A 13,084-nucleotide genomic window follows, 5' to 3' on the forward strand; every position below is an offset into this window, starting at 1 on the left:
TGCCATGAGGAGGAGGGTTGCCTAGACTCTGCCCCCAATCCTGGGCATATCATCCCATTGGTAAAGAGGCCAATCGCAAAGATTCTTTTTTTAAATGTCCTATTTCATTGGAGGTCCAGGCACCTTCTCACTCGGACCCATCTTCACTCATTTAGAGGTTGGTATGTCTTTATTCATTCAGTGTAATGGCCTCCAGAGCTATGCCATGTGCTGATTGAGCCAGGCCAGTGGAAACTCTCAGCATAGGAAGTCCTTGCCTCTGGCGCTCCCAACAACATTTGTTGGGCAGAAGTAACACCACTTGCAAGTCATGTTGGAAAGTTCCGGAAACATCGAGATCCGCGCACTGGAATTCCGCTGTTTTCCAGTGAGTTGTGGTGAAGGGATAATTACTAGTCCTAGCCCCTTTAAGGCTACCCCGGATCAGGCGTATTCCTCAGACGTTCACTTTCAACTAAAGTTTGAGGTAGCTGAATCCTAAAGATGCTTAATTGGGTCTAAAGGTCCAGACTATCTCTCCCTAAAGGAAAGGAACAACCTGAAGATGTTACCATTCTCCAGACTTTTAATAAGTTTAGCTAGACTGTAATGTTCCAGATATTATGAGGGTCCGGAAAACTCCCTCAGAATTCTGCAACTCCTCACCAAAGAGCATACAGAGCTTGAGTTTGCGAGTTTGATACAGAAGTATTATGTGAGACAATTCTAAAAATATATAGATTTATTAAAGAACCGACATATAATTACTGTAGGTGTTTCAATCGCAACATTAACAGTTCCAAAAAGAGTAAGCTTACAATTCTTATTAGAGATCTTAACTTCTCTACAGTTTTACAGTTCTAAGTCTTATTCCAGGATATCCACCCAAATCAAATACCTTTGATACCTTTAATCCCCGAGGTACAAAGAGTTGTAGACTTACAGAGCCTGCCTCTGAAGCCGAGAATCGCTTTGCCCCCTTACAGCGAGTCTATCACCCCATTTGAAAGTTCAATATTTATATTCTTTTTCAGTGGTATTTCCTTTGAAGTTTTAGAGTCATACAGTCATAGGCCTAGAAATTCAGTGGTGTTAGTGCCCACTCAGCGCCTAAAGAGGTCTTTAGCGCCGGCGCTGTTGGTAGCCTGGAATTCAGTGTAGCGCAAATGGTGGCGTTAGCCGGTAGCGCTGCGCCGGCACCGATGACGTCATCGGTGTGCGCAGCGCCCTGGTTTCAACACGATGCCGGCCCAACGCCCAAATTCACTTGCCGCCGCCTCACCCGTAGCGGGCGCAAGGAGCGTTTGTAAAACGGGGCCTTGCAGCTCCGAGAGGCCGGGGCGTAAAGGTGGAGGTGCGGCCGTCCGCTTTACCGGCGGCCGCTTGGCCGCTCCTTCCTCCCCGGACCCCCACACCACCCCCCCGCGGCATTGGTGTCTGACCCCCGCGAGCCCGGCACTTCTCCGTGGTGCCGGGCTCATTTGCCGGGGGAATCCAGCGGCGATCTCATGGCTGCAGGCAGCTCCTCCTTAAGAGAAGGAGGAGGCCTGCAGTACCCCAGCCTGCCACACCGCATCGGGTGGCGCAGCGGCAGCTGGACGCCTGAAACTGACTTTCAGCGCCCCAAGTGAGGAGGCCAAACCCTGCAATAACGCCCGCCTCCCTCTTGGGGCGCTGCAACTGAATTTCAGGCGGGCGCTACGGGAATCCGGGCGAGCGCTAAATTTCGGGCGCTAAACACCTGGCGCGGCGATAGCGAAATTCTAGGCCATTGAGTTATACAGCACCGAAAGAGGCCCTTCGGCCCATCGCGTCCGCGCCGGCCATCAAGCCCTGTCTAATCTAATCCCATTTTCCAGCATTTGGTCCGTAGCCTTGTATGCTATGGCATTTCAAGTGCTCATCCAAATGCTTCTTGAATGTTGTGAGGGTTCCTGCCTCTACCACCCTTTCAGGCAGTGAGTTCCAGATTCACCCTCTGGGTGAAAAAGTTCTTCCTCAAATACCCTCTAAACCTTCTGCCCCTTACCTTGAATCTATGCCCCCTTGTTATTGACCCCTCTACTAAGGGAAAAAGTTCCTTTCTGTCTACCCTATCTATGCCCCTCATAATTTTGTACACCTCAATCAGGTCCCCCCTCAGCCTTCTCTGCTCCAAGGAAAACAACCCCAGCCTGTCCAGTCTTTCTTCATAGCTGAAGCGCTCCAGCCCAGGTAACATCCTGGTGAATCTCCTCTGCACCCTCTCCAAAGCAATCACATCCTTCCTATAGTGTGGTGACCAGAACTGCACACAGTATTCCAGCTGTGGCCTAACCAGCGTTTTGTACAGCTCCATCATAACCTCCCTGCTCTTATATTCTATGCCTCGGCTAATGAAGGCAAGTATCCCATATGCCTTTTTAACCACCTTATCCACCTGTTCTGCTGCCTTCAGGGATCGATGTACATGCACACCAAGGTCCCTCTGATCCTTTGTCTTTCCTAGGGTCTTACCATTCATTGTGTATTCCCTTGCCTTGTTAGTCCCTCCAAAATGCATCACCTCACACTTTTCAGGGTTAAATTCCATTTGCCACTGTTCCGCCCATCTGACCAACCCATCTATATCGTCCTGCAGACTGAGGCTACCCTCCTCGCTATTTACCACCCCACCAATTTTCGTGTCATCTGCAAACTTACTGATCATACTTTTTACATTCACATCCAAATCATTAATGTAGACCACAAACAGCAAGGGACCCAGCACCAATCCCTGCGGTACCCCACTGGACACAGTCTTCCAGTCACAAAAACAACCTTCCACCATCACCCTCTGCCTTCTGCCAGTAAGCCAGTTTTGGATCCAATGTGCCAAGGCACCCTGGATCCCATGGGCTCTTACCTTCTTGACCAGTCTCCTATGCGGGACTTTATCAAAAGCCTTATTGAAATCCATGTATACCACATCCACTGCACTACCCTCATCCACACACCTAGTCACCCCCTCGAAAAATTCAATCAAATTGGTCAGACATGATCTTCCCTTGACCAAGCCATGCTGACTATCCCTGATTAATCCATGCCTCTCCAAGTGGCGACTAATTCTATCCCTCAGAATTTTTTCCAATAATTTCCCTACCACTGATGTTAGGCTCACTGGCCTGTAATTCCCTGGTTTATCCCTACCACCCTTCTTGAATAATGGTACTACGTTAGCTGTTCTCCAGTCCTCTGGCACATCCCCTGTGGCCAGAGAGGTTCTAAAAATTTGTGTCAGAGCCCCTGCAATCTCCTCCTTTGCCTCACACAGCAGCCTGGGATACATCTTGTCCGGGCCTGGGGATTTATCCACTTTTAAGCCTGCTAAAACCGCTAGTACCTCCTCCCTCTCGATGCTAATATGTTTCTGCTGATGTAAGCTAATTATCTTTAGTCATTTTTCTGCTGACCCCTGCTATTCTTACAGTCAGTTCAGCTGGTAGCAATGCAGAATTATGTCTGTACCCCAGGTGTCCCAAGCCCACCATAAAAAAGTGTAACAGCAGGTGCATTTCACTTGATGTCATCTCTACCAAGGCCTTCTGTTTGTGTCTCTTTACAAAGTGTAAATTAGAACACCTTAACAGGATGCACCATTGTCTTCTTTCCAAAGATTCAGACCGTCAGGAACCTCCAACCTTCTGTTTCAACAAGGTTACTGATTCAGTGTCAACAACCATCCCAGCCCCATAGCCAGAATGCTGCTAACAATACAACTTCTCCATTGTTAGGTTTTTAGATTTCCAAACCCAGCTTGTCATGTTTTAATAAAGCCAGAATTCTTTCATAGAATAGTGTATTTTTCTGACTAGGTATATTGCTTATTCCGTCACAGTAGTGGTCTTCCACCAGAGGTATGGCAGGAAACCATCAGAACCCCATAGATTTTGAGGACCATGATGTGGCATTCACGGGTCTTGAGTTTTGCCTGTTGCTAATGTAGGCAAGGCTTGATATGGCAAGGGTACTGGATATCTGTAGAGATAACTGTTGTGCATTGAAGATATCCAAAACTTTATTGTATGTTTGGCCTATTGAAGACTGTCTGATGACTTGCTGCAGACAAGTCTTCTATGTCTGGTTGGGATAGTTTTCTGCCTCTGCGCGCCGGCCGTTAAGCTGTGGGCCCCCGTGGAATTCCGATCCTGGGCCTGCTCCAACTGCCGGCGCGCAGTGCTTGCATATCCCAGGGGCGCAGTTAGTTCGATGCGTCCCCTGGGATCACGTGGGCCATGGGAAGCCAATCGGAGCAGGGAATGCTTCATTCATAAGTTTGACAGGAAGTGCTGTCAAACTTAGAAATACTACGAGCCCCAAAACATCACTAAATCTTCAAATACATTTTTTTTTAAATCACATTTTTTAAATAAGCTATAAATTACATGAAATAACTATTTTAAACAATAATTTAAATTTTTGAAAAAAATAATTTTATTTTCTAACGGGGCTAAAAATAAACTTACCTTTCTTTAAAGTATTTAAAAAATACAAACCTGTGGAAAAAATGTTTTACTTTTAATTAATTCACCACTTACCTTGTAAAAAGCAACCTTACGACTGCTTTTTAAATGTGTAAATTCTGGAGACTTACCCTCCCGGGAAAACCTGCAAAGAAAACGCAAGTTCGATGTGCACGCGCAGCCTCTCCTGCGCACACGTTCGACCTCTGAACCCCTTCTTTCAGGGGAACGGAAGTGCCGGTTTCCCGCGGGGCCTATGGGTGAGTACCCCGTGCGTACTCATCCGTGGAGACCCGAAGTTCTGGGCCATTGGGCTAGAAATTCGGCTGCTTTGCTCCTCCCATTAGTGCCTGCGGGGGGCGATAACATGGCGCTAAGGGGTTACTGACTGGGCCCGGCGAATTCAGCGATGCTCGTGAACTTCCCTGGCTGTTTTGTGCTGGTGCTAAGACTTACCGCCTCAGTGTCTAGCTCTCCGTAGATCATGACATCATCAAATGCGCAGCACCCTGTTACCGCCCCAGATGTGAAATGCGCTCTCGTCCCCTGCTGCATTGCCGGGTGTCAACAATGGCAGCAACAGGAGGCGTTATCACCTCGGCTGGCCACTTGGGGAGCGATAATTAAAGGCAGTGGTGATCAGGTAGCCCAAATTTTATTCTTCGCACCAGTCTGGTGCCCGCTGAAAGTTTTTGAAGCCTCATTGCTGCGCAATGCCTAAGCCCTCCACTCTTTGAGAGTGATTGGGGATGTAATGGAAATTGCGCAGGACCCCTGGCCCCACAGAACTAAGAAGAAGAATGTTGCAAACCATCATTGGCCCTTCCCTTTAAGCGAGGAAGGAGCCTCTGATGCCAGTAGCACTGCACTGCACATTCTTCAGCGCGCTGCCACTACCGCCGCTCTTACACACTTTAGCGCCCTAAGAGAAGTAGTTAGCGCTTGATTTAGCGCTCCATTTCCCTCTTGGAGTGCTAAACGTGAATTTTGCGGGAAGCAAGAATGATTAGCGTCTGGCGCTAATTTTTCAACTTTTAAAGTTTTGGCGCCCGAAACGGGGCTATACCGAATTTCTCCCCCTTAAAGTCATCTATCTGCTGTGCCTTCTGTGATCCAGCTGCTCTTTGCCCAGAAATTGCAAATAAAAAGGAATGCCAGTAGGGATGCTCACAGCTGCCCTCAAAGTGGCACATACAGACTGTTTGATGAAGAATCAGGCATAGGGGGCAGATGTAGTAAAGTTTTAGAAACATAGAAAAATAGGAGCAGGAGTAGGCCATTCGGCCCTTCGAGCCTGCTCCACCATTCAATATGATCATGGCTGATCCTCTATCTCAATACCATATTCCCGCTCTCTCCCCATACCCCTTGATGCTGTTTACGTCTAGAAATCTATCTACCTCCTTCTTAAATATATTCAGTGACTTGGCCTCCACAGCCTTCTGTGGTAGAGAATTCCACAGGGTCGCCACCCTCTGAGTGAAGAAATTTCTCCTCATCTCAGTCCTAAATGTCCTACCCTGTATTCTAGAACCCCCCAGCCAGGGGAAACATCCTCCCTGCATCCAGTCTACCTAGCCCTGTCAGAATTTTATACATTTCAATGAAATCCCCTCTCATTCTACTAAACTCTAGTGAATACAGGCCTAATTGACCCAATCTCTCCTCATACGACAGCCTTCCATCCCAGGAATCAGAATGGTGAACCTTCGCTGCACTCCCTCTATGGCAAGTATATCCTTTCTTAGGTAAGGAGACCAAAACTGCACACAGTACTCCAGGTGTGGTCTCACCAAGGCCCTGTACATCTGTAGTAAGACATCCTTGCTCCTGTGCTCAAATCCTCTTGCAATGAAGGCCAACATACCATTTGCCTTCCTAACTGCTTGCTGCACCTGCATGTTTGCTTTCTGTGATTGGTGTACACGGACACCCAGGTCCCTCAGTACATCAGCATTTCCCAATCGATCACCATTTAAATAATACTCTGCCTTTCTGTTTTTCCAACCGAAGTGGATAACTTCACATTTATCCACGTTATACTGCATCTGCCATGTATTTGCCCACTCACTCAACTTGTCTAATTCGCCTTGTAGCCTCTTTGCATCCTCCTCACAACTTGCAATCCCACCTAGTTTCGTGACCTCACCCAAATCATTGATATATATTGTGAATAGCTGGGGCCCAAGCACTGATCCCTGTGGTACCCCACTAGTCACCGCCTGACACCCAGAAAAAGACCCATTTATTCTTACTCTGTTTCCTGTCTGTTAACCAATTTTCACTCCATGCCAGTATATTACCCCCAATCCCATGTGCTTTACTTTTGCACAATAACCTCTTATGTGGGACTTTAGGCCTTCTGAAAATCCAAATACACCACATCCACTGGTTCTCCCTTATCTATTCTACCAGTTACATCCTCAAAAACTCCAGTAGGTTTGTCAAACATGATTTCCCTTTCATAAATCAATGTTGACTTTGTCTAATCCCACTGATATTTTCTAAGTGTCCTGTTATCACATCCTTTATAATGGACTCTAGCATTTTCCCTACTACTGATGTTAGGCTAACTGGTCTGTAGTTCCCTTTTTTCTCTCTCCCTCCTTTTTTAAATAGTGGGGTTACATTTGCCACCCTCCAATCTGCAGGAACTGTTTCATAATCTATAGAATTTTGGAAGATGACAACCAATGTATCCACTATTTCCATGCCTACCTCTTTTAGTACTCTGGGATGCCGATTATCAGGCCTTGTGGATTTATTGGCTTTCAGTCCCATTAATTTCTCCAGCACTATTTTTTTACTAATACTAATTTCCTTTAATTCCTCCTTCTCACTAGACCCTTGGTTCCCTCGCATTTCTGGGAAGTTATTTGTGTCCTCTTCCATGAAGACAGAATCAAAGTATTTGTTTAATTGCTCAGCCATTTCTTTGTTCCCCATTATAAATTTTCCTGTTTCTGTCTGTAAGGGACCTACATTTGTCTTCACTAATCTTTTTCTTTTTACATACTTGTAGAAGCTTTTACAATCCACTTTTATGTTCCTTACAAGTTTACTCTCATACTCTATTTTTCCTCTCTTAATCAACCCCTTGGTCCTTTTTGCTGAACTCTAAACTGCTCCCAATCCTCAGGCTTGTTACTTTTTCTGGCAACTTTATATGACTCCTCTTTGGATCTAATACTTTCCTTAATTTCTTTTGTTAGTCATGGTTGGGCCGCCTTTCCTTTTGTGTTTTTGCACCAGAAAGGAATGTATAACTGTTGCAATTCATGCATTCGTTCCTTAAATGTTAGCCATTGCCTATCCACTGTCATACCTTTTAATGAAGCTACCCAATCTATCATAGCCAGTCACTCCTCATAGCTTCGTAGTTTCCTTTGTTTAGATTTAGGACCCGACTTTCGGATTGGACTTCTTCACTTTCCATCTTAATGAAGAATTCTATCATGTTATGATCATTCTTCCCTAAAGGACTCCGCACAACAAGATTATTAATTAGCCCCTTCTCATTGCACAATACCCAATCTTGGATAGCCTGTTCCCTACTTGGCTCCTCAATGTACTGGTCTTAAAAACCATCTCATACACACTCCAGGAATTAATCCTCTACAATATTATTGCTAATTTGGTTTGGCCAGTCTATATGTAGATTAACGTCATGATTACTGTAGTACCCTTGTTACATGCATCTCTAATTTCCTGTTTGATGCCATCCCCTACATTACCACTACTGTTTGGAGGCCTATAGACAACTCCCACCAATGTTTTCTGCCCCTTGGTGCTTCTTAGCTCCACCCAGACTGATTCTACATCTTGATTTCCTGAGCCAATACCCTTTCTCACTATTGCTCTGATTTCATCCTTTACTAACAACGCCACCACAACTGCTGATCCTTTTTCACCTGTCCTTCCTAAATATCGAATATCCTTGGATATTCAACTCCCAGCCTTAGTCACCATGCAGCCATGTCTCCGTAATCGCAATGATATCGTATCCGTTTACATCTATTTGTGCTGTTAATTCATCTACCTTATTACGAATGCTTTATGCATTCAGGTACAGTGCCTTTAGATTTGTCTTTTTAACATTTTTAGGCATCAGTTTTAAGAAGCTGTCAGTAAGGTTCCAAGAAGTTTTACTGCCTATTTTTCTCCAACAACAGCAATGCAACAGAGAAACAGACTTGCAAATAGATACACCAAAAACAACAATTAACCTTTAAGATTTATTAATTCTGTTACATCTATATCCTCTGGCACCACCTCTCCACTACTACTGAAAAATGGTCCAACATCCTGTAACTCTTTCTCTTGTTCCTGATATATTTCAGCAATGCTTTGTTTAACTTGCTCGAAAAATAATTTCAAATGTCGTCGTCGCTAATTTCCCTGGTGATCATTGTAGGGTTTTTAATTACTGACACTGAGCTGAGACAAGAAACACAGAAACTGCAGCGATGTCCAGGGACTGAGATAATTGGCTTCCAACAACCACAACCATCTTCCTTTATGGCAGGTATGACTACATCTCCTGGAGACTTTTTCCTCTAATCTTCACTTAAGTTTTGCTAGGGCTCCTTGGTGTCACATTTAGTCGAATGCTGCCTTGATGTCAAGGGCAAACACTCTCACCTCTCCTCTGGAATTCAGTTCATGTCCATGTTTGGACCAAGGCTGTAATGAGGTCTGGAGCCGAGTGGTTCTGGCGGAATCCAAACTGAGCATCAGTGATGATTGAAAGTAGGCTGATAAGGTGGTAATTGGCGAGATTGGATTTGTCCTGCTGTTTATGGACAGGACATACCTGGACAATTTTCCATATTGTCGGGCAGACGCCAATATTGTAGCTGTACTGGAACAGCTTGGCTAGAGGTGCAGCTAGCTCTGGGGCAAAGGTCTTTAATATTACAGCTGAGCTGTTGTTGGGTCCTGTAGGCTTTGCTGTGTCCAGCTCACTCAGCCATTTCTTGATATCATGTGGAGTGAATTGAATGTGATGGTGGGGACCTCAGGAGGATGCTGAGAAGGATCATCTACTCGGCACTTCTGGCTGAAGAAGGTTGTAAATACTTCCCGTTTGTTGTTTAATTGTCCACCACCATTCATGACTGGATGTGTCAGGACAGTAGAGCTTTGGCCTGATCTGTTGGTTGTGGGATCGCTTAGCTCCATCTATAGCATGGTTCTTCCACTGTTTAGCATGCATGTAGCCCTGTGTTGTTATTGTAATCCAACATTTGTGGATGTTGCAGCACAGAAGTGTCAATTCTTGGTTGGCAGCAAAATAACTGTCCCTTTATTCATTTTGATTAGGAAACCAGGATTATGTCCAAGGAAAAGTGCTGACTTGCATTGCTTTCATCTATCCCTCATCACTTGCACAACACAGATGTCAGCTATTAAGGATTGCTGTGGTTATAGAAGCAAAGCCATCACCTCATCCTGCACTGGAGCAAATTTTTTGTCTTCACACACACAGAATCCCCACAGTGCAGATAGAGGCCATTTTGGCCCATCGAGCCTGCACCGACACATATCCCACCCTATCCCCATAACCCCACGCATTTAATCCCCTAACACTAAGGGTCAATTTATCATAGCCAAATCAACCTAACCCGCACATCTTTGGACTGTGGGAGGAAACCGGAGCACCCGGAGAAAACCCACGCAGACACAGGGAGAATGTGCAAACTCCACATAGACAGTCGCCCGGGTCCCTGGTGCTGTGAGGCAACAGCGCTAACCACTATGTCACCATGCCCCCCTCTCCAGCCTTAGGTTCAAAGATGCTAGTGCAGGTGGAAACACTATTTACACCACTGTCCAAAAGTAAAAATTGTGCCCAGTGTACATGCTTCAACACTGCTTACAGTACTAAATAATCCAGTAATTTATATTCAGCCGTATTTTCCAATCAGAGGCTTCCTGTGTGCGGAGGCCTCTGATCTGGAAAAATCTACGCACTTACCTGAGGGCTCCCGAGGTCCAGACACTTCCGATGCTGGGCCTCTCCAACTGGAAATGCGCAGGGTCCAAGTATCCCAGAGGAGCATGCGGTTCGCAAGCGTCCCTGGGATCACGTGGGCCATGGTGAGCCAATCAAAGAAGGGAATCTCCCTTCATACACTTGACAGATAGACCTGTCAAATATATGAATGGAGATCACCCCAAAACACTGTAAAACATTAAATAATTTTTTTTTTTAAATCACATTTTTAAAATTAGTTGAAATTACAATAGATTAAATATTTTAAACAAAAATTTAATTTTTAGAAAAAAATAATTAAAGTTTTTATGGGGCTAAAAATAAACTTACCTTTTTTAAAAGTATTTTTAAATGATAAATGACTGAAAAAAAATGTTCTTTACTTTTTTTCAAATCTTATGCTGCTTTTTTCTGCGGGCAGAGGTTCTCCAGAAAGCGGAACTCTGCCCCCACGGAGACCCTTCTCTAGGGCAGGCATCCGATCTGTCAAGAGAATTCTTGAGATTGGAAATGCCGGTTTTCAGCGCCTGCGCTTGTCATGCCTGAAACCGGCATTTCCGATGTCCCTATGGGTGTGTACACAGCGCGTACACACCCGTAGGGGTTGGAATATCCGGCCCATTATTTTGCTATTGAATTGCATTTGCTCCAAAAGAACTTCATTCACTGAATATCTGTATGACATGAATTAAATCCTTGGTCTAAACTTAAATATAGTTTTATGAATGCTGGTGAAAGGGTTCATACCCCTGTAGTGATAATAGCACTGTTACATCTAACTACAATTGACCTTTCCCCTGCATAGAAGTATTATGCATTTGACACATTGGAGAACCATTGTAAGTCACTACAGCATGTTGAAAATACAAACTTGACATTTTATGTAGAGGACGCCCCGTGTGCATCTGACATTTCAATGAAATTCACATATTTTAAAAGTAAATTTTCTTATCGATCAACAGTCCAGCACCAATGCTCTTATCAACTTGACTTTCGCAGCATATCTTTCAGAACATTTTACCTCCATACTAATCAAGCAGAGTAATGGTCTCTGCCTTTCATTGCGAGTTTGCACTCTCTCAAGGGCCATACTTCAACAACCACACTCTGATGCTGAGCGATGACTTTGTTATCTTTACTTTGTGCTCACCAATGTTTATCAACATGGATTTACTCCAAGTTAAATATCTTATGGTACAGTGCTGTAAATGTATTTTTTTATTGGAATGTGTAAAGTCTCCATTTTAAAGAAAAATAATATTCAATGTTTTTAAGCAACAAAAAAAAGATAGAAAGTCAGATTTTGATTTGTTTGATTTGCATCTGAACATATTTTCATTGACTTTCAAATTCTGCAAATGTTTGTCATTAGATTGAACTGTTGTTTAGGCATGAAAATATTTCTACCTAGATTTTATTTTTATGTGCAATTTTGTGATTTATGTAAAAGGCGCTTCCCATGTGTTCTTCATCTATTCTATAACAACAAATGCATGGCAGCACAACATACAAGTAAATCAGAGGGAGCCAGGCAGTCGACCAGAAATGTGATCGCACTCGGGGTTTGCGTTTTATTCCCTTTGTTTCTTTTTTAATTCTTTTTTAATTTTTAAATTTGGTTTTACTGCCTTCTTATTGTTTTACAGGTATTGTATTTTTAAGTGAGCAGTTTAGCTCAAAAATATTTTAGGTGAAATAATTACTGCACTCAAACAAATATTCTTTTTATAAAATTTACAAACTTATAGTAATTTATTGAAAATAGAAAAACTCAAAGCGTCAGCTGATGAAATGATATTGCTCACTTCTATGTTGCCAGGCTCCCGATGTCCCTGCTGGGCTCATCTACAGGATGTCCTGGCAATGTCCATGAGGAGATTGGCCTTGATGGGAAGCTTCAGCTGCCGCAAGAGACACGGCACAAATTGGGACTTAAACCATGACATTCACCCAAGTATTAGAGCAGGTTTTGTAGTGAAAAGGAACTAGGGATGGACAATAAATGTGGATTTTTGATAGTTAAAATCTACCCCCTTGTACACACAACTTGAATTATTCCCATGTTTCTGGGATGACAATGACAACTATGAAGGTTACTTTGAAAATGCACACATTTTGAAAGTATTTTTGGTTTGTTTTATTGAAAAGAAGCATGAAGTATATATGAATGCATTTCTGGTAGAGACTTTGTTGGCTAGAGAAAGAAAAGTGGTAATGATTCAACTTTACAGTGATTGAAAGATTCTGATAAATATTGTCACCAGTGTCAAAGGTAATTGGAGAGGATAGAATCTGGAATGGTGCAAGGAAATAGAAGATTTGGTCAATGGAGATTGAGACATCTACTGAATAAAATTAATTTGGGTTTGCATAGGTTTATAATTTTCTATGGGATATTGAAATTATGTAGACATTGTGACAAGTAGGACATTTGCTGAGAATATGCCCAGAAAAGAATGCAGAATAGCAAGGACTGCACTGAACCTAAAATGCATAATTTATGTGGAAAGGTGGTCGATATAAAAAAAAAACTTGCATTTATATAGCGCCTTTCATGACCACCGGACGTCTCAAAGCGCTTTACAGCCAATGAAATACTTTTGAAGTGGAGTCACTGTTGTAATGTGGG

The sequence above is a fragment of the Somniosus microcephalus genome, chromosome 10 (genome assembly GCF_052327205.1).
Source record: "Somniosus microcephalus isolate GS21.2 chromosome 10, FLI_Smic_1.0, whole genome shotgun sequence".
In the NCBI taxonomy this organism is placed as follows: domain Eukaryota; kingdom Metazoa; phylum Chordata; class Chondrichthyes; order Squaliformes; family Somniosidae; genus Somniosus; species Somniosus microcephalus.